Raw genomic sequence first — 21,144 nt, 5'->3', positions numbered from 1 at the left:
GTAACAAGCTCGGGAGAAACGGTATTTATCACTGTTGTTTTGGCAAGAACTCTCTTACCACACTTTGCTCTAATAGTAAGGTGGAAGACTAACTGATTCTGGAGTTCAACAAGAGTCCAAGCAGAGTTCTAGAAAGTTGCTGTGCCGGTGTTTGGGCACCACATGAGGACAAAGAAGAAAGCAGAACTGCGCTGAAAGCGACCAGAGTGGAAGCGGTGGGGGAACGGGGCGGGGCGAGGGGGGGGCGGGGCGGGAGTGGGCATGGCCCCGGGGCTGAGACTCGCCCCTTCCTGTTTCCTCTCAGTGGCCACGCCCAGAGCAGCGGCTCAGCCCTTACTGCTCTGGGATCCAGACAGACGCGGCCACCTCCAAAAACACTGTGGCATCACCTCTCCCGTCAGTTCAGCAGACCCCGAGGAAACTGAGTGCCTACTTATAGAGAAACTAGTTGAGACTCTAAAGCCCTCTGGGGTTTGGGAAGAGGAATTACAGTGCAAGAATTTCATTTTGGGAAAATTAACTTACCCGGTAAAAGTTTTTACTTTTGTATCTCATAGATGAAGAGTACCTACGGAAGGTGCTAATAATAATTGTTGTGTTGTGTGTTGCCCCAAGACATGTTAATGCAAGTGTGTTCTTCACCTCGTTCTATGATAAATTGAAATTACAGGAAGAAATAAATGATGTAAGGGGCTTCCTAGGTGACCCTAGTGATAAAGAACCCGCCTACCAATGCAGGAGACATAAGAGATGCAGGTTCGATCCCTGGGTGGGGGAAGATCGCCTGCAAGAGGAAATGGCAACCCGCTTCAGTATCTTTGCCTGGAGGATCCCATGGACAGAGGAGCCTAGTGGGCTGCAGTCCATGGGGTCGCGAAGAGTCAGGCATGACTGAAGCGACTTAGAACGCACCTAGAAGATATAAGAGCTGTTGAAGAGGCGTTGGTTATCGAGTTGCACTTTCGTGGAATAGAGATTGATCTTTTGTTTGCAAGGTGAACACAGCAAAGTATTCCAGAAGACTTGGATTTAAAAGATGACAGTCTGCTTAAAATTTTAGATAAAAGATGCATAAGAAGTCTTATTGGTTGCAGCATAACTGATGAAATTTTACAACTAGTACTAAGCATTGCCTCAGAGGCAGTGCAGTGGTAAAGAATCTGCCTGCTATATGGGAGACTTGGGTTTGATCCCTGGGTCAGGAAGATCCCCTGGATTAGAAAATGGCAACCCACTCTAGTATTCTTGCCGGGAGAATCCCATGGACAGAGGAACCTGGCAGCTTCAGTCCATGGGGTCAAAAAGAGTCGGACACAACTGAGTGTGCACACACTAAACCTTGACTACTTAAGGTTAACCCTAAGAGATATCAAACTGTGGGCCAAATGCTGCAACATCTATTCCAATATATTAGGTTTCCTTGGTGCTACTTCCTGGGCTATGATAGTAGGAAGAACTTGCCAGTTTTATCCAAATGCAGTAGCATCAACTCTTATACATAATTTTTTTTTGGGGGGGGAGTATTTTCCAAATGGAAATGACCAAATCCAGTCCTATTGAAACAGCCCGAAGAAAACAATCTTAATTTGCCTGTATGGGACCCAGGGCTTCTCAAGTGGCACTAGTGGCAAAGAATTGCCTGCCAGTGCGGGAGATGCAAGAAACTTGGGTTTGATCCCTGGGTGGGGAAGATCCCCTGGAGGAGGAAACTGGCAACCCATTCTGGTATTCTTGCCTGGGAAATCCCATGAACAAAGGTGCCTAACAGGCTAGAGTCCACTGGTCTGCAAAGAGCTGGACATAACTGAGCAACTGTGTGTACACACAGTTTATATCAAGGTCACTAGTATCTTAATATATTCTATATAGAACTCTTATAGGCCGAAGTTGTATGGGCATTTGTGCTTTAAAAAATAGTAGTAGGGGCTTCCCTGTGGTCCAGTGGTTAAGAATCTGCTTCCAATCAGGGGACGTGGATTCAATCCCTGGTCAGGGACCTAAGATCTCACATGCCTTGGGGCAACTCAGCCCGTGCCCCACAACCACTCTGCCCACATGCCACAACTGCTCAGCCTACGTGCCACACTAGAGAAAACCCAAGCACCTCAATAAAGACTCAGTGAAGCAAAACAAAACAGTAATAAAAATACTAAAAAAAAAAAGATTCCAGCCAGGAATCAAGATGAAGTTCTCCCCATCCTTCAAGTGGTCCTCTTGGAGCCATCTTCATTTGGTTTTGGCATCCTAATGAAACAGTCTAGAAAGGACAGCTCTCCCCCTCAAGGCTAAAGATCACTGTTAGTTTGCAACCTTGGGAGTTTGGTTTGTTACCTGGGTGAAATTCAGAGTCGCCCCTCCCCTACACAGAGGACAAAGAGAGACCAAAGAAAGAGGCAGACCCTCCGTATTGGTAGGTGGCAGGTGTAATCAGCAAGGAAACTTATTTAAGAGGCTTGTCACGGCACCACAAGATGGTTAGGTCTCTGCCCCTGCTGGTCAGAATTTTTAAAATGTATATAGATGCCATAACTATGTTTAGTCATGTATATATCATCCAGATGGTCTCAACAACATCTCATCCCCTCAAGGCACTGTCTTTGAAATAGCTCCTAGTGTGCGAATGGTGGGTGAACTGTGTATTCCAAAGACAGGAGAGAGGGTGTGGAGCCTCTGATTGCCTGCATCCAAGTGGCAGGTCAACAGTCATCCTGGGATGTCCTGGGACTTCCCTGGCAATTCAGTGGTTGAGACTTCATGCTTTCATTGCAGAGGGCATGGGTTGGACTCCCTGGTGGGGGAACTCAGATTCCGCATGCCTCGTGGTAGAGTCAAACGAACAAAAACACTCGTGACATCTTTGTCCCTTCCCCACCATCCTCTCATATGAACAGGAAGTGGGGTGATGGGCTACTGTCATGCCTGGTGGCAACTGGACTGTTCTGATAGAGGACACTGAACAAAAAGAAAGGAGAGTGCTAGGATCACTTGAAGCCGTCGTGTCAGGGAGGTTCTGAACAGGGTCCTGGGCTGGGTCTTAAAGAATGAATAAAATTTACTAGCTGGCAAGATTGGGGAGGAATATTCCTTAACAAAGACAACTTGTGTCCAAATCTCAGAGAAATGAAAGGACATGGATGGTTCACTGTGTGGCCTGATTTGAAAGTTGAGATCGGATGGGGATCAACAGTGACTGTCTCACGGCACCATATTGAGAAGTCAGGGTTTTAGCCTCTCTTCTGCTAGGACTCAATGAAGTGTTCAGTGGGAAAGAAACTTCCAGATTCTGTGTTTTGGAAAGATCATTAAACATTTGTATATAGAATGGGTTGCAAGGTGGGGGGGGGGGGGTGGGCAGGTAAGATTGCACAATAAGAAATTAATTAGGGGGCTTCCCTGGTGGCTCAGTGGTAAAGAATCCGCCTGCCAATGCAGGAGACGCAGGTCTGATCCTTGACCTGGGAAGATTCCACATGCAACTAAGCCTGTGTGCCACAACTACTAAGATTTTGCCCTAGGGCCCATGTGCCACAACTACTGAAGCCTGCATAACCCAGAGCCCATGCTCTGCAACAAGAGAAGCCACTGCAATAAGCCCATGCACCTCACTAGACAGTAACCCTTGTTGACAGTAACCCTTGTTCGCAGCAACTAGAGAAAGGCTTGCACAGCAACGAAGACCCAGTGCAGCCAAAAATAAATAAAATTTTTAAAATATTCTTTTCTAAAAATTATTCTAAGAAATTAAGTAGTAGACTTCAGAAGAGTCTAGACAAGAAATCGTGTGCCCCTGGACTAAGGCAGCATGGGTGTACGTTCGAGAAGGGGACAAGTAGGAGATGGAATCAGCAGAACATAGGGACTGAGTGTAAGAAGTGGGAAGGAGAGAGGAGCTAGGTTTTCTAGTTTCCTGACTAGGGTGCCTGAGTGGATAGTGGGCAGATTAAACATAATGAAATGTTTTTCCATGTGAAAATGCTCAAACACGAATACACCAGAAGACATAATGAAGCAGTCCTATGTTTGCACTTATTTACAACAAATGTTTAGATTTCTGAGACACTTTTGTTTATATTTGACATTTGGAAATAAAGGCTAAACAATTCTATTCCTATATACTTAAATCACTTTGAATGTGCAGTAGCTCCAAACACTAGGCCATCTTCTGGGCAATGATATGCTTTCCCAAATTGGGACATAATTCAGTAGAATTGTGTCATGCTTGATAATGTTCTCAACAAAACATGACACAATTTCCCTTCCATTTACGTGGTAGTTGCAGTCTTAGAAAATTCTGTATATCTTTACACGGTACAAATTTACTGTACTGTGTGTGTTAGTTCAGCGTGCCTGACTCTTTCCGACCCCATGGACTATTGCCCACCAGGCTCCTCTGTCCATGGAATTCTCCAGGCAAGAATACTGAAGTGGGTTGCATTCCTTTCTCCAGGGGATCTTCCCAACCCAGGGATTGACCCTGGGTCTCCCACATTGCAGGCAGATTCTTTACCATCTGAGCCACCAGGGAAGCCCCAAAATTCTGTGTATCTTTACATGGTACAAGTTTACTGTATGTTCATAGGTAAAATGGTATTACACTCCAGGCTTAGAAAATTGTAAACAGTGTTTTCACTTACATGGATGCCTGTTGAGAACATCTGAAGTTGTACAGAATACAAGACCATTATCTGTGTGAAACTGTCCTGGGTGTTACAAAATCTTGAGCGTCTCTGCCTCCTCATATACTGTGGTGACACTAAAGTGATTGTAGCAACCAAATCATTGAGACAATTAAAAACACTCCCAAGACACTTCCTAAACACTCCCCAGGAAATCTCTCTCTCTGACCCCATTTAAGACTGGTGTGTTTGGTGAATGTTCCAGAGGAAACACCACAGCATCCTCTTTCGCAGCATCTGTGGGTACAATTTCAGTCCAGTAATTAAAAATCTACTTCTTTAAAGGGGACCTTCCCTAGTGACTCAGACGGTAAAGAATCTGTCTGCAATGTGGGAGACCCAAGTTCAACCCCTGGGTCTTGAAGATCCCCTGGAGAAGGGAATGTCTATCCAGTTGGGTATTATTGCCTGGAGTATCCCAGGGACACAGGAGCCTGGCGGGCTATAGTCCATGGGATCACAAAGAGTCGGACACGACTGAGTGACTAACACACACTTTACTTAAAGGGAACTAATCATCTTGTTAATTGAGACATCTTCTTAGGTTTGAATCAAACTGCACAAGATGCACTAATGGTTAATCAGAAAGCATGAGCAGAAAAAAAATCAGTATCTATAGGTTATTCTTTAGTTTTTAGAAGAAGTCTCATCTCTGTCTCTGAGTGTTGGTGGGGCCTTAGGCACTTCATGAACTATAACGGGACCTGTCAGTCTAGCAGTAGAGTTCAGGGCAAGATATGGAGAATAAGCCTAGCTTTTCTTTATGGCTGCCCTGGTCCACTGGGTTGTTGAATCTAGTGGCATGCTGGATATAGTTCAGGCTGGCTTTTGAAAGCCAACCTAAATTTTGCTGAATTTGTGAGCTGGTTAATAATATATTAGAAACTCAAAATTAGCCATGGCGACAGTATTCAGGGCTTCCCTGATGGCTCAGTGGTAAAGAATCTGCCTGCAATTCAGGAGACACAAGAGACATCAGTTCAATCTCTGGGTTGGGAAGATCCCTGGGAGAAGGGAATGGCTACCCACTCTAGTATTCTTGCCTGGGAAATCCCATAAACAGAGGAGCCTGGTGAGCTACAGCCCATGGGGTCACAAGAGTCAGGCACGACTGAGCACCTAACTAGTATTCAAATGATGGAAACTGGAAGACACTGTGAATCAGGCCTCTCCTCACTGCCCAGAGCCCATGGTTAAGCATTTACTGGTACTCCATTGGTTGAAGTTCTTCATCCTGCAAGACAGGGAAATTGCCCCTGAGGAGGCATTTTACAAAAGTCCATCATCCTCTACATCCCATCATGGCCACAGGCTGCTCATTATAACTTCAGTGCTTGGTGATCATGCTTATGTGTGAATGCACTTACATGTTACTTGTGGACACCTGAATGCTGTTTCTCTGAAGCATCCATGCAAGGGTATCATGGACAAGCTGCCTCTATCCTGGGCTAAAATGACTCACCCCAAGTAGACGCTTTGGGGAAATCCTAGCACTGCTATCCAGCAAGGAGTGCATTCCAGGCTTCCCATAACCCTCTTAACAGCACGTCAGTTTTACTCAAAGTTTCAGCATGAGTATAAAAGTAGATTCATTCCTTCTTCACTCTATCATCTGTCCCTGCAAGACCAAGCTTGGGGAAAAGCCACAGTCGCCTCTGAAGTGACTTGAAACTTACAAATCCCTGAGCTTCAGTTTCTGGGTCAAAAAGAATAAAGAGTTTTGTCAGCCTCAAGTCACTAGAGGCTTCAGAAGTCCATCAAATCTGCTGACTCAACACATTTTGCTTTAAATGTTTAGGAAAGATGCCAACTGAAGTTGAATGACAAAAGAGATTTCCAGAGAGTGGTAAAACTAAAGGGAAGGTAGGAAAAGGAATATGTATTATTATTATTCCTACTTCAAACACTCTGACAGCATTTTTACTAGTTATTCTGTCTCCTTTCTGCACCATATCTTCTGAACTAGCTATTATTTTGGCTGTTTTACAGGTGGCAAAATTAAATTGGACTTCCCAGGTGGCTCAGTGGTAAAGAACCTGCCTGCCAACAAGTTCAGTCCCTGGGTTGGGAAGAACCCCTGGAGATGGAAATGGCAACCCACTCCAGTATTCTTGCCTGAAGAATCACATGGACAGAGAAGCCTGGAGGGCTACAGTCCATGGGGTCACAAAGAGTCAGACATGACTGAGTGACTAACACTTAAGACTTAAAATTAGATTGGTCAGATAAATAAGCTAGTTCCGGGACATTTGGAGAAATCAGAGCTAAAATCCTGGTCTTCTAAGATCTTCCTCTCAATCACTCTGACTCAGTACGTGTTCCCCATTTGGTAACATGAAGGTAGTGTAACTAAGGTAGATTCAAGGTAGGTTGCCCTTGAACCTCACCCATGCTTAGGCTTTTATGTAAATGAACTTCTTTTAAAATAGTTGAAGAGTCAAACATCCATTTAGTTCAACTGAATTCTAGGACATTTTTTAAAAATCAATATAAGCTACAATAATTCATGTTGTTAATATTTGATCATTGTATCTTTTTTCTCTTTTTCTTTTTTTAAAGCAAATTTATTGGGATATAAAAACATGCAATAAACACAGTAAGTATACAACATGGTAAGTTTTATGTATATATAAACCCACTAAAACCATTTTTACATTCAAGATGATGAGTTTTCTATTACCCCCCAAATATCCTCATGCCTTTTGTAATTCCTCTCCCTTTCCCATCCCACCTACCCCTGCAGGCAAGATCTGATCTGCTCTGTCAATATAGATAATTTTTTATGCTCAAAGTTTTATCAACTTGATTCATATTATATGTACACAATATCTGGCCCCTTTCCCTCAGCATAGCAATTCTGAGAAAAATTCATGTTGTTGTATAGATTATCAGTTCTTTCCATTTTATTATTAAGTAGCATTTTTTTGTATGAATATGTCACAATTTGTTTATCCGTTCACCTATTGAAGGACATTTAGCTCTTTTCCCAGTTTGGGGTTTTTACAAAAAAGCTACTGTGAACAAACATGTAAAAGTCTTTGTATGGACATATGGTTTCTTTTCTCTTAGGTAGAGAGTAGCTCTCTCAGCTCAGAGTAGAATGGCTGGATCGTATATAAGTGTATGTTGAACTTTTTTAAGAAAGTTAATTGCCCAACCTTTCCGAAGGGGCTTTACAATTTCATATTCCCAACAGCATAGTTTAGAAGTTTCAGCTCCTCCACATCCTGGCCAATACTTATATGTCTAACTTTTTCATTTTAGCCATGGTAAAAGTAGGTGGTGGTATCTCATTGTGGTTTTAATTTGCATTTTGCAGATACACAGTGATATTAAGGATCTGTCCATGTGTCTATTTGCCATGCCTGTAGCTTTTTGGTGAAATCTGTTTAAATCTGTTGCCCATTTCTAATCGGGTTATTTTCATATTATTGAGTTCTGAGAGTTTTTTATGTATTGTGGGTACAGTGCTTTAGCAGCTATATGCTTTGCAAATATTTTCTTCCAGTCTGTGGCATGTCTTTTCAGTCTTTTAACAGTATCCTTCAGAGAGAAGAAGTTTTTAATTTTGATGAGGTTGAATTTATTAATATTTTACTTTATAAATCATATTTTTTACATCATATCTAAGAAATCTTCATCTAACATAGTGTCACAAAGGTTTCTACTTATGTTTTCTTCTGGATGTTTTATAGTTTTAGGATTTACATTTAAGTCTATAATCCATTTTGAGATTTTGAGTTAACTTACATATACACCATAAGGTTAGGACTGAAGTTTGTTTTGGGTTTTTTTGCATATAGATATCCAATTATTATTATTATTATTATTTTGCATATATATTTCCAGTTATTCTAGCATCATTGTTGAAAAGACTATCCTTATCCATTGAATTATCTCTGCATCTTTTTCAAAAATCAATTGTCCATATGTGTGTGGGTCTATTTCTAGTCCCTTTTGTTTCATTGACCTTTTTTTCCTATCCTTATGCTATTACCATAGTTTATTGATTAATGTAACTTTATAAGTCTTGAAATTAGGTGATACTAGCCTTCTGATTTTGTTCTTCTTCTTCAAAGTCATTTTCATTATTCTAGGTTCTTGTTTGGAGTTATCAGTTTGCAGAGTTTGGAGTTATCTTGTCAGTATCACACACACACACACACACACACACACACACTCACACAGAGCCTGTGAGTGTTTGATTGGGTTTGCATTGACTCTATGGATCAGTTTGGAAAGAACTGACAACTATATTTCTATATACTTGCAACAAACATTCAAAATTTTAAAATGAAAATTAATATCATAATAGCATCAAAATATTAAACACTTTAAATATGATAAAAGATGTGAAAGACCAGTTCACTGAAAAACACAAGACATTGCTAAGAGACTCACAGACCTGAATAACCAGAACAATGTACCTTGTTCCTAAGTCAGAAGGCTCAACATTGGAATGATTTCTTCTTCCCTTTAATAATGGAAACAATTGTATTTTTGCTTCTCTTTGACTGTGTTCTGCCTAAAAGAATCTGAACAGAAAAAAATATGTGCAACTTCTGAATCATATCTTTTTCGATTTCCATTTCATTCCAGTGAGACTGGGGATAGCGTTTGAGGGCAGTGTCTCTTCAAATCTAGTCTCCTGACCAGCAGCATCAGCATCGCTCGGGAGCTTTTTAGAAATGCAGGTTCTCTGTCCTCACCCCAGACACCTGAATCAGAAACCCTGGTGTTAGGGTTCAGCACTCCGTGTTTAAAAACAAAAAACCCAGGTGGGTCTGATGCAGGCTAACATTTGACAGCTACTGCCCCCTAGGAAAGCAAAGCATCAAGTAGGGCCTGACTGGCTGATATCCTCACGGAGCAGACTTGCCCACTCTCCCTGGACCACCAGCCTACCTCCATCCTCTTATGTGATGGAAAAATAAACTTCTTTTACTTGAGACATCTGTAATTTTTTGTTTGCTTTTTGTGTTTCTGAAATACTTCTTTATTGGAGTCTCACTGATATAGGCATTTGTAATTTTTGTCTCTTTGTTATATCAATTTAACCCATCCCTAAGTAAGGCCTCTTCTTGCCTCCCTGTGATATTGTCCTGTCCCTGTGTCTGGGAAGATTCTCTTTTAGGATACACTGTTTATCTATCAAGAGCTATCAAGAGCATCACTTCATGTCAAGGATTGTATTTGCAAGGATTATACACCAAAGAGTACATCATAATAACAGGCAGTACCTTTCCTGTATACATCTTGACACTTGGAAAAGTTGGATAAATAATAAAGCTACATAATGTTATATTCAAAGATATAAATTATCATATGCAAGTCAGTCTTAAAAATTTAAATATGAAACATGCATTTCCCGTTTTGCATAATTTCTTCTCTTTTTCTCTAAATTTGATGAGGAACTACAAGGTTTTTCCTCTCCCTTCAAAGTATTAACTTTTTTTCAATCCATTTCTATCATGTAGGTACTTTAGCCATCAGTAACAGCAAGAATTATCCTGAAGACTTGTTGGAAAGGATTGAGAAGGTATGAATAGCCCTAGTCGCTAAAAGTAAAAGAAAAACTCTTTAAATAATATTCACACTTGACTGTTAATCAAATCTTCAAGCAGGAAAAAAAGAATTATGATGTGGAAAAAATTTAGTATTATTTTATTCATTTAGGTAGGTAGGTGATAGGAAGATAGATAGAAAGATAGGCAGATAGATAGATAACTTTCCAAAATATAGTGAAATACAGTCAATAACTTGATGGAAATTTTTCAGTGATTCATCATGAAGCACTTCTTATGATGCTTGAAAGAGCCTGTCAAACAACTTGAACACTTCCTGGTGACAGGAGATTCAAGTGCTCACAGCTCATTCAATATTCCACTTATTTGTGAAGCACCTACTCTGTACCATGCAGCCTCTTCAATTTTTGAACTGTTCTAATTGTTTTAAAGTTCTAACTCATACTGAGATGAAATCCTCCTGTAAAGAGCTTCAACATAGCTCCAGAGAAGAAACACACTCTGCTGGAGGTTGGAGAGACACACAGCTGCCTCCAGGGAGCTCAAAATGTCATGCAGGCAGGGGTTGGGGGTCTGACAATTGAATAATAAACACAGATGTATAGGGGGGGGGGGGTTCCCAGGTGTCTCAGCTGTAAAGAATCTGCCTGCCACTGCAGGAGATCTGGGTTCGATCCCTGGGTCAAGAAGATCCCCTGGAGAAGGAAATGGCAATCCAGTCCAGTATTCTTGCCTGGGACATCCCATGGACAAAGGAGCCTGGTGGGCTTCAGTCCATGGAGTCGCCAAAGAGTCAGACATGACTGAGCAACTAAACAAGAACACAGATGTACAAAGTGCTCTGAGAAACCAGATGCCGAAGCCACTACTTCTGCTAAGAGAGTGGTCAGAAGACTCCAGGGAAAGCATGGTATTAGAAAAGGGTGAACAGGACTCAAAAGAGAAAAAACATTCTAGGTTCGAGGAAGAATATGAATACAATCACGGAAGCTAAAAAAGCATGACTATTTGAGAAACTTAAAGTGGCTCAGTAAGTCCAGAATAAAAGTTTGTGGAGCAGAAAATAGGACTGACAAAAGATGGTAAGACGCAAGTCAGGAAAACACTTGTTCTTCATGATAAGAAGTTTGAATTCCAGGCTTTGGGGGAATCAGTAAAGAATGTTAAATGAGGTCTGTGGCAACCTGGAGGTGAGGTGGGGAGGGAGGTGGGAGGGGCATTCAGGAGGGAGGGGACACATGTATACCTATGGCCAGTTCATGATGATGTATGGCAAAAACCATCACAATATTGTAAAGTAATTATCCTTCAATTAAAATAAATAAATTGAATAATAAAAAAGAATGTTAAATAAGGAAGTAACATGATTGGCTTTCATTTATCTTTTTGAAGTTTTATTAATAAGCTTTATTTTAAGCAGATATGGTATATAATATCCTAGAATTTTTTTTTTTAGTTTTTACTTTATATTGGAGTCTAGTTGATTTACAATGTTGTGTTAGTTTTTAGGTGTACAGCAAAGTGATTCAGTTATACATATATCTCTTCTCATTCAAATTCTTCTCCCATTTAGGTTATCACAGAACATTAAGCAGAGTTCCCTGTCCTATACCATAGGTTCCTTTCTGGTTATCTTTTTTTAAATATAGTAGGGTGTATATGTTGATCCCAAACTCCTAATTTATCCCTCTCCCATACATTTTCCCTTTGATATCCATGTTTGTTTTCTGATTTGAACAATTACTCTGAAGTACAGGATGAATCTGAGAAAGGAGAAAACATAAGAAAGAAAAAGTATTGGGCTTCCTTGGTGATTCAAATGGTAAAGAATCTGCTTGCAATGCAGGAGACCCGGGTTCGATCCCTGGGTCCAGGAAAAACCCCTGGAGAAGGGAATAGCTACCCACTCCAGTATTCTTGCCTGGAGAATTCTGTGGGCAGGGGAGCCATCTGAGAAAGGAGGAAACGTAAGTAAAGAGGAGACCTGTGAATGATTTGTTTCCTTCTCTTTCTCTCTCCTACCCTCTCTCTGTTCCTTTCTCCTGAAATAGTAAATATGTCTAAACCATGGTGCTACATGTGAGGAGAGACATGAACCAACAGAATTCAGAGATAAAATAAAATCATCGTCAGTACTTTTCAACCAACCCGATATGAGGATTGAAGGAGTGGGCTCTAATTCTGCCCCCTGGAGCGTCACAGAATTCTTCCCTATGATAACTCTGCATCCATTTGAGAATAATTATCACATTCTTTCCCTCATCTCTCAGACAAAGTGCTCCTTCTCTTTGACCCAAGAACAATAAAATGCCATTCCCCAGTCTTACCATCCTCCAATGCTTGATTAGATAAAGAAGGTGCCTTCTCTAAAATTTCTCAACAATGTGCTCAAAACTCAGTGAACAAATTAATGCATTCTTCTTCAGCCTATAGGTATTTACACCAGCCAAAACATCTCCCTTGCTGTTCAGTTGTCAAGAAAATATACTAATGCTTCTAAATCAAGAACAAAAATAAAATCCCTCAGAAATAAAGTTTAACATTTCATATTTTTGGCACTTAAAACATTCTTCTATTTGTGCTATCCTGAACATATGACTTGCAAAGCGAAGTAGCCATAAATCAGGCTACAACACCCCTCCTCTCAGACATTTGTCAGGAAAAATAATTAATACCCTGGCTAAGAGAACACTAATAAAACAGGGCATTGCATTGCATTTGGTCTTTATTCGACAATGGCAAAGAGTTCCAAAGCAAAAGACAAAGAAAATTAGAATGATCATTATCCCGTACTCTGTCCTACTGATGAAGCACATTCTTGATGCTGGCAAAACTCCTGGACCTGATCTTTATTTTTTAACCTACTGATTCTTTTCCATCAGTGACAGACTTGTTCTGCCACAAGAGATGCATTTCCAAATTGGCCTGAGGGAGACATGTGGGTTAGAAACAATATTGTCATTGGCCTAGTTCTGGCAAGATGGGTGGAAAATCAGACAACTGTTATGTTTTGCAGTTGTGGGCTAATGGTGCCCTCTGTTTTCCATTTTTGCTCCCATCAACAGGATTACCAGATGGCTAAGAAGCCACTATAATAGAAGTAATGTTCCAATATAGTGGGAAAAGACCAACCCAATAAACACCCTGGCATTTATCTAGTTGCAATTAGCAATCTTCATGTTTAAAGATAAAGTTTTTTTAAAAGAATACATAACAGAAACCCTTGAAGCTTCACTCCTTTCACCAGAATACTTGTGCATTGTTTTTTTTTAGAGCAATAAATTCATTGCAGATTCCAGCATCTCACCCATCCTCCCAAATGCCAAACCTTATAACCCAACGGACCACAGTCACCTAAAAGATTTGTAACACTCTCCAAAATGCCCCCAGAGATTCTGAGTCGGTGGGTCTATGATGGAACATAAGAATCTGTAATTTCAAAAAATCTTTCCAGATGATAGGGAACCATTTTGAGAAGCCTGAGGTCTACCTGTGGGAGAAATCTTTAACTCAGGCTGCTGGCCAGGGAAGTAATCAGTTGGGTGGATTTTCAGTTAAGATATTCTCTGCTCCTACCTCCAGATCTCTTGGAGCCTCCTAGTGGATGAAAGGCAAAGTACCCATGGTAAGTGTGTTCCCTGAGCTGAGGACCAATGATTTTTAGAATAAAGAGTCATGGAACTGCCTGGAGCAAAAATTTTAAAAGCTTCCTCTCTTAAAATGTGAACATGTAAAACTAGTAGGACTCAATTAGTAAAACCACTGTTTTCTTCACCACCACTTTCAAGTTTGGTTCATTCCATGGGGTTAATGCTTCATCTGCTCCTGAAGGAAATTCTGCGAAGATGAAATTCATTTTTCCAGGCATCCTCAGATAAGAAAGCCATTTTGCCTGAAAGAGTCTCATCTTGTAATTATAAGTTAAGTCAAGGGGACTTCCTAGGTGGCACAGTGGTTAAGACTTAGTCTTCCGGTTTGATTCCTGGTTGGGAAGCTGAGACTCCACATGCCCCGGGGCCAAAAAACCAAAATAGAAAACAGAAGCAATATTGTAACAAGTTCAATAAAGACTTTAAAGATGCCCATATCAAAAAATAAAAACGTTAAGTCAAAAGTGCATAATTCAAAGCTAGAATGTTACTCCTCCCCCAACTTGGACTGGTACTCCCAAATGAGGTCTGCACATTCAAACTTTTCTCAATATCCTCCCTTGTTTCTCCCCTTCCTCCACCTCATTCAGTCAGCTTCGTCTCCCCCAGGCAAGACTACAGGTGGAGCTGGGGTCAGAAAAGAGAAGGGAGAAGACAGACTAGAAAGTCTTGCCTGACTAAAACCATATGACCTGCCACTGGCTCCCTCTGCGGGCTGCTGTGGAAGGCGTGAAGGGTCTTTGCGGAGCTCCTGCCATCGCTGAGAACTCGCACCTGCAGAACTAGAACAGATTCGTTCTGGCTCATGGCTCACAGGTCCTCCATCAGTTCCTGACTTCCTCTACACAATTACAGCCTTTCTTTTTTTTTAGCTGACGATCTTGTTTTTGTTTTTGTTTTTTTGATCGATTACCATAATAAGTTGATTTAAAATTTATCATCTCATATATATGCCAAATAATGAATATGTTTTTTCCTCGTGATGAGAAGTCTTAGGATCTATTCTCTTAACAACTTTCAAATATACCATAAGCAGGGTTGGGGCTTGCCTGGTGGCTCAGATGGTAAAGAATCTGCCTGCAGTGTGTGAGACCTGGGTTCAATCCCTGGGTCGGGAAGATCCCCTGGAGAAGGAAATGGCGACTCACTTCAGTATTCTTGCCTGGAGAATCCCATGGACAGAGGAGCCTGGTGGGTTCCAGTCCATGGGGTCGCAAAGAGTCGGACACGACTGAGCGACTAACACATTCATAAAGCAGTGTTAACTATAGCTGTCGTGTTGTACAATACATTATAGCCCAGAACTGCTTTACCTTGCAACTGGAAGTTTGTGTCTTTTGACCTTCATCCAATTCCTTTACCCAGCCTGCCTCTGCTAACTGCAAACCTGTTCTCTTTTTCTAAGTTTTTTTTTTTTTTTCTTGTTTGTTTGTTTAGATTCCCCATACAAGCCAGATCATACAATATTTGTTTTTCCTGTCTGGCTTATGTCCCTTAGCGTAATACCCTCAAGGTCCATCCAAACTGTCACAAATGCAGATTTGCCTCCTTTCCATGACTGAATAATATCCCATTGTTTATTTAAGCCACAGCTTCTTCATCCATGCATCCACCAATGGACACTTAAGTTTTTCCATGCCTTGGATACTGTAAATGATTGCAGCCTTTCTTGATGAGCTCTCTTGCTCTCCCTGCCCCTCAGAGCTAGGGCAGGATTCAAAGAAGTTCAAGGCCAGCTTGCTTTCTCACACGTGGCCCACATCTGATCCACTGAAAAGACCCCTGTATCGTTCGCTCTCCCACCATCAAAGCAGGAATATCGAACGAAAGAATCTTGCTTTTAGGTGCTTCAAGCACATGTCAGACTTCAGTCAACCATGTTCCTCCAGCAACAGGAAACCAATGTATTCCTTTGAAGTGCATTTTGCTTGACATAAAGCAAAGACGCCTTCCCTCCACTTCATCTGCATGAGGAAAGAGGATGGGCAGCATACTAAAAACCCCCTCTAAAAATCCTCTTATCTCTCTAACCAACTCCTCTCAGTCTCTCCAGCTTCTTCCATAAGCCAAGGCAGATGATCTACAAAATCAGCCTATTGTTGTTATTTGGTTGCTAAGTCATGTCTGACTATTTGCGACCCTGTGGATTGCAGAACCCAGGCTTCCCTGTTCTTCAACATGTCCCAGAGTTTGCTCAAACTCATGTCTATTGAGTCAATGATGCCATCCAACAATCCCATCCTGTGTTGCCCCCTTCCCCTCCTGCCAGCAATCTTTCTCAGCATCAGGGGCTTTGCCAATGACTCAGCCCTTCACCTCAGGCAGCTAAAATATTGAAGCTTCAGCTTCAGCATCAGTCCTTCCAATGAATATTCAGGGTTGATTTCCCTTAGGATTGACTGGTTTGATCTCCTTGCTGTCCAAGGGACTCTCAACAGTCCAAAGTGTGTTTAAGTGACCCTGCACCCCCTCCTTGGCATGCAGTACTTCTATTGTCTTGAGTCCTCAGATGAAACGGGCATTTACAGAGTCCCCTTTTACATTTGGGCAGCCTGAATCTTACTCTTTTAGACTGCAATACTGAGAAGGGCAATGGATTTCCATTAGCGGATCTGAACATGCCCTGCATTCAGTTGGCTCTTAGACATTTGAAGTCTGGGCAGACTGGCAGGTCCCCTTTGCCAAGGAGCAATTACTTCTGTAGTAATTAGGTCTGAAATCATGTTGCCTCTTTGAATCAAAAGCAGTTATCTGTGCAAGACAACATTCAACCAGTGCAGACACAGAAAAGTAAACAAACAGCCAGTGTTTCCTCAACCGGACACATAACTGAACTTCATAGCACATAGAGATTCTGAGAGCATTAAACAATACAAGACTGTCATCCTAAGAATACCAGCGATTTATTGACTAAAGACAAAATCTAAAAATATAAATTGATTATTTCTATTATAATAGGAAAAGAACAGAGGGACAAAGTGAGGGGGAAAGAAGGAAACGTAAGTGGTAAATGGAAAGCAAAAATTTAGATGTGTCAACTATTCTGAAGATCGACAGTTTGATTGCCTTATTTTACATAAATAATAACAATAGGGACTTCCCTGGTTAAGACTTCGCCTTCCAATGCAGGGGGCCCGGGTTTGATCCTGAATTGGGGAGCTAGATCCCATGTGCTGCAACTAAGACTTGGCACAGCCAAAATAAATAAATAAAAATAAATATTAAACATAAAAAATTATTTTAAAAAAAGAAACAGCAATTCTGAATTACTAAGGGAACTAAAAATTTTCCGCCTCCCTTTTTTGTTTTTATTTTTGGTCTGTGTGAGATAAAGACAAACAAAAGGACAACTACAGTTTTGACTCAAGCAACAAGCACATCGGTTTAAAATGAACAAAGATAACGCAAATTGGCAAAAGTTTTTCATGCAAAATGAACCGTCAAATCCCAGGACTAGAAGCATATAAACCCTTGGCATCATTCAATGGGCGTTTATTGACAGTTTATGCAATATCAAGCTTAGGGCAAAGATGGCAGTGGGGAGTGGGTGCTTATGGAGTGGTTAAAAATAAAAGTATGAGCGAGAGTTTCCCTTGAGAAATTTTATCCTCATTAAAAAGTAATTCTAACAGGTTCAAATCATTGCTTCAAATCCCAAAACATTCCGAACTGCAGGTAAAGCCAAAATTTGCTTCAAAAATAAATTTCAAGACTTCCCTCATGGTCTAGTGGTTAAGAACCTGCCTGACAATGCAAGGGACATGGGTTCAATTCCTGATGTGGGAAAATGCCTCATGCCACGGGGCAACTAAGGCCATGTGCCACAACTACTGAGCCCGTGTGTTCCAACTGCTCCACAACAAAAGAGAAGCCACCACAAGAAACTCTCACACCACAGCAAAAAGTAGCCCTTGCTCGCCCAACTAGAGCAAAGCTCACGTGCAACAACAAAGACCCAGAACATGCAAAAATAAATTAATTAAAGATTCACATCCTCCATAAAGTTTTTTTGAATAAATAAATTTCAAATTTGCTAACAAACAAAAGCAGTTATCCCACCCCCAAATAAAACCCACAGCAAACATCAACACAATGATGAAAATTGTAAAGCATTAACTTTAAAATTAGACAAACGACAAGATTCCTTATATCACCATTTCTATTCACATTACACAGGATATCTGAACCCGTAAAAGAATAAAGAGAAAAGATGCAAAAAACATGAAAACTGAGCAGGGAAAATCAACAGCCAGTATTTGCTTATATACATTTGTTGTTGCTGTTGTTCTTTTGTTGTTAAGCCGTCTGACTCTTCTGCAACCCCATGGACTATAACCTGCCAGGCTCCTCTGTCCATGGACTTCTCCAGGCAAGTATACTGAGTGGGTTGCCATTTCCTTCTCCAGGGGATCTTCTGAACCCAGGTGCAGTCAGGAGATCTTTTACCCTGAGCCACTTGGGAAGCCCAACTTGTATATGTAGAAAACTCAAAAAAATTATACAGCTAAACTGCTAAAACTCTTAAGAGATTTTAACAAGGTAGCTGGATATAGGATTATTAGTTTTTAAATCCATATTAAAAAGTCAATTGTACTTTTACACACCAGGAATAGACATTTACAATATATAACTTTAAAAGATATCACTTAAAAATCAACAGTTAAAAAAAGTTGTATGCATAAATTTAACAAAATCTTTGCACAATCTCCAAGAAGAAAAATATAATACTTTACATGAAAGATGACTTAAATAAATGAGAGCTATACCATATTCATGGCATACATGAACATAAATGTACTGTAACCATATCAGTTATCCTTAACTTATTCTGTATATTCAATTTCATTCTAATCATAGTTCAATAGACTTTATGGAACATTAAAAGCTAATTTTTAATCATATATAGATTGATGGGTAGATAAAGAGATGAACAGTTATTTAACAAAGCAATCTAGCAAAAGGTTATTATAGAATGTAAGCAGTATACAGTCCCTTGAACTGCAAGGAGATCCAACCAGTCCATCCTAAAGGAAATCAGCCCTGAATATTCACTGGAAGGACTGATGCTGAAGCTGAAACTCCAATACTTTGGCCACCTGATGCGAAGAACTGACTCATTGGAAAAGACATTGATTCTGGGAAAGATTGAAGGTGGGAGGAGAAGGGGATGACAGAGGATGAGATGGTTGGATGGCATCACCAACTCAATGGACATGAGTTTGAGTAGGCTCCGGGAGTTGGTGACAGAAAGGGAAGCCTGGCGTGCTGTAGTCCCTGTGGTCGCAAAGCACTGGACACGACTGAGTGATTGAACTGAACTGAACTGAAGCAGTGTGTTTGTGGGTGTTTGCTTGCTATAAAGCTCTTTCAACTTCTTTTCATTTTTGGAACTTTTCATAACAAAATGTTGGGGGGAAGTGAAGTGAGTCACTCAGTCGTGTCCGACTCTTTGCGACCCCATGGACTGTAGCCTACCAGGCTTCTCAGTCCATGGAATTTTCCAGGCAAGAGAATCATATGTAAATGTCTACAGCTAAGAATAGCCCTGAAAAGGAAGAGCCAGGTGCTTTAACACATAGGAAAAGTTTGAATAGAAATTATAATAATTAACAGAGTATGGCATTGGTGTGGAAATAGAAAAAGAAGTCAATAGAATAGAATAGAAATCAGGCATTTATGAAAACCTAATTTATTTCAGATCTGACCTTATAGATCACTGGGGAAAGGGTGGGTCATTCATTAAATGGTACAAGGAAAATTGGTAAGCATATAGAAAATAATTTAAATGTTAACCACAAAACTTTAAAACTTTTAGGAAAAAAATAAAGAGAATATCTTTAAATATCTTTAAATTAGTAAAGGCAAAAAAGATATATAATAAAATCATTTGCAGAAAAGATTTAAAACAGACAAGGTTAAAATATATATATATTATTATATTTAATATTTAAACAAAAGATTTAAAACAGACAAGGTTAATATCTATTATATAATATTATTATATTATTATATTATATATTATATTAATTAATATATTTAATTTTGGTCTGTATATATGTGTATATATATGGTCTATATATATAATATATATGATTAATTAATATATTATTTAATATAATATTTATGTTATATTTATAATAATAATTAATGTGTTAGAATAATTATTATATATTAATAATTATAATTATATAATATATTAATGTATATTATATATCTATTATATAATATCTATTATATATATATATATAAAGGATACTAAAAGGATAAGCAAAACATTACTGTTATTGTTCAGTTGCCAAGTCATGTAAGACTCTTTGCAACCCCATGGACTGCAGCACACCAGGCTTCCCTGTCCTTCACCATCTCCTGGAGTTTGCTCAAACTCATGTCCATTGAGTTGGTGATGCCATCCAGCCATCTCATCTTCCATTGCTCCTTTCTCCTCCTGCCTTCAATCTTTCCCAGGATCAAGATCTTTTCCAATGAGTCAGCTCTTTACATCAGGTGGCCAGAGTATTGGAGTTTCAGCTTCAGCTTCAGTCCTTCCAATATTAAATGTATAAAATTTACGAAATGTTTTCTTTCTTTGCCAATAGCTCTCTTGTGAACATGGTGAACATTTCTGAAATCCACTGGACTTTCTGTAAGAAGTGTGGCAACACCAACCTCACAAGATGACACAGTACAAGAAGGACAAAGATCCTCTGTATGCCTGGGGAAAGCAGCCTTGTAACAGGAATCAGAGTGGGTATGGTAAGCAAACTAAGCTGTTTTTCTGGAAATAGGCTAAAACTACAAAGAAGATTGTACTAAGGCTTAAATCTGTTGAGCCCAATGCAGATCTAAAAGAATGCTAGGGGACTTCTCCGACTGTGCAGTGGTTAAGACTTCACCTTCCAGTACAGGGGCGACAGAGTCCATCCCTGATCTGGGAGCTAAGATCCCACATGCCTCAGAGCCAAAAAACCAAAACATAAACAATATTGTAACAAATTCAATAAAGACTTTAAAAATGGTCCACATCAAAAAAAAAATCTTAAAAAAAATAAAAGAATGCTGGGTATTCACAGATGCAAGATTTTTGAAGTGGAGATAAGAGGAATGGCCCAAGTGATCCAGATCTAAGCTCTATCTTTTGTTTTATTATAGAGACAAAAACTTTTGAGGTTATGTTCACTTCATTTGATGGCTTTGATCTTTGGGGAGGAAAATAGTGTCATTAACAAAGTTCTCCTTGTGGGGAAATTTATGCTTTAAAAAAGTATATGGAGTGGAGAGATGAAGATGAAATTT

At 40.0% G+C, this 21,144-nt stretch overlaps 1 pseudogene; it reads left to right on the top strand.

The window, feature by feature from the left end:
* Window positions 1-162: 162 nt before the first annotated feature.
* Window positions 163-21,144, top strand: part of LOC122679960 — a 32,863-nt pseudogene continuing 11,881 nt past the window's right edge.

The sequence above is a fragment of the Cervus elaphus genome, chromosome 22 (assembly GCF_910594005.1).
Source record: "Cervus elaphus chromosome 22, mCerEla1.1, whole genome shotgun sequence".
NCBI lineage: Eukaryota > Metazoa > Chordata > Mammalia > Artiodactyla > Cervidae > Cervus > Cervus elaphus.
This window is presented reverse-complemented; position numbering and strand designations above follow the sequence as displayed.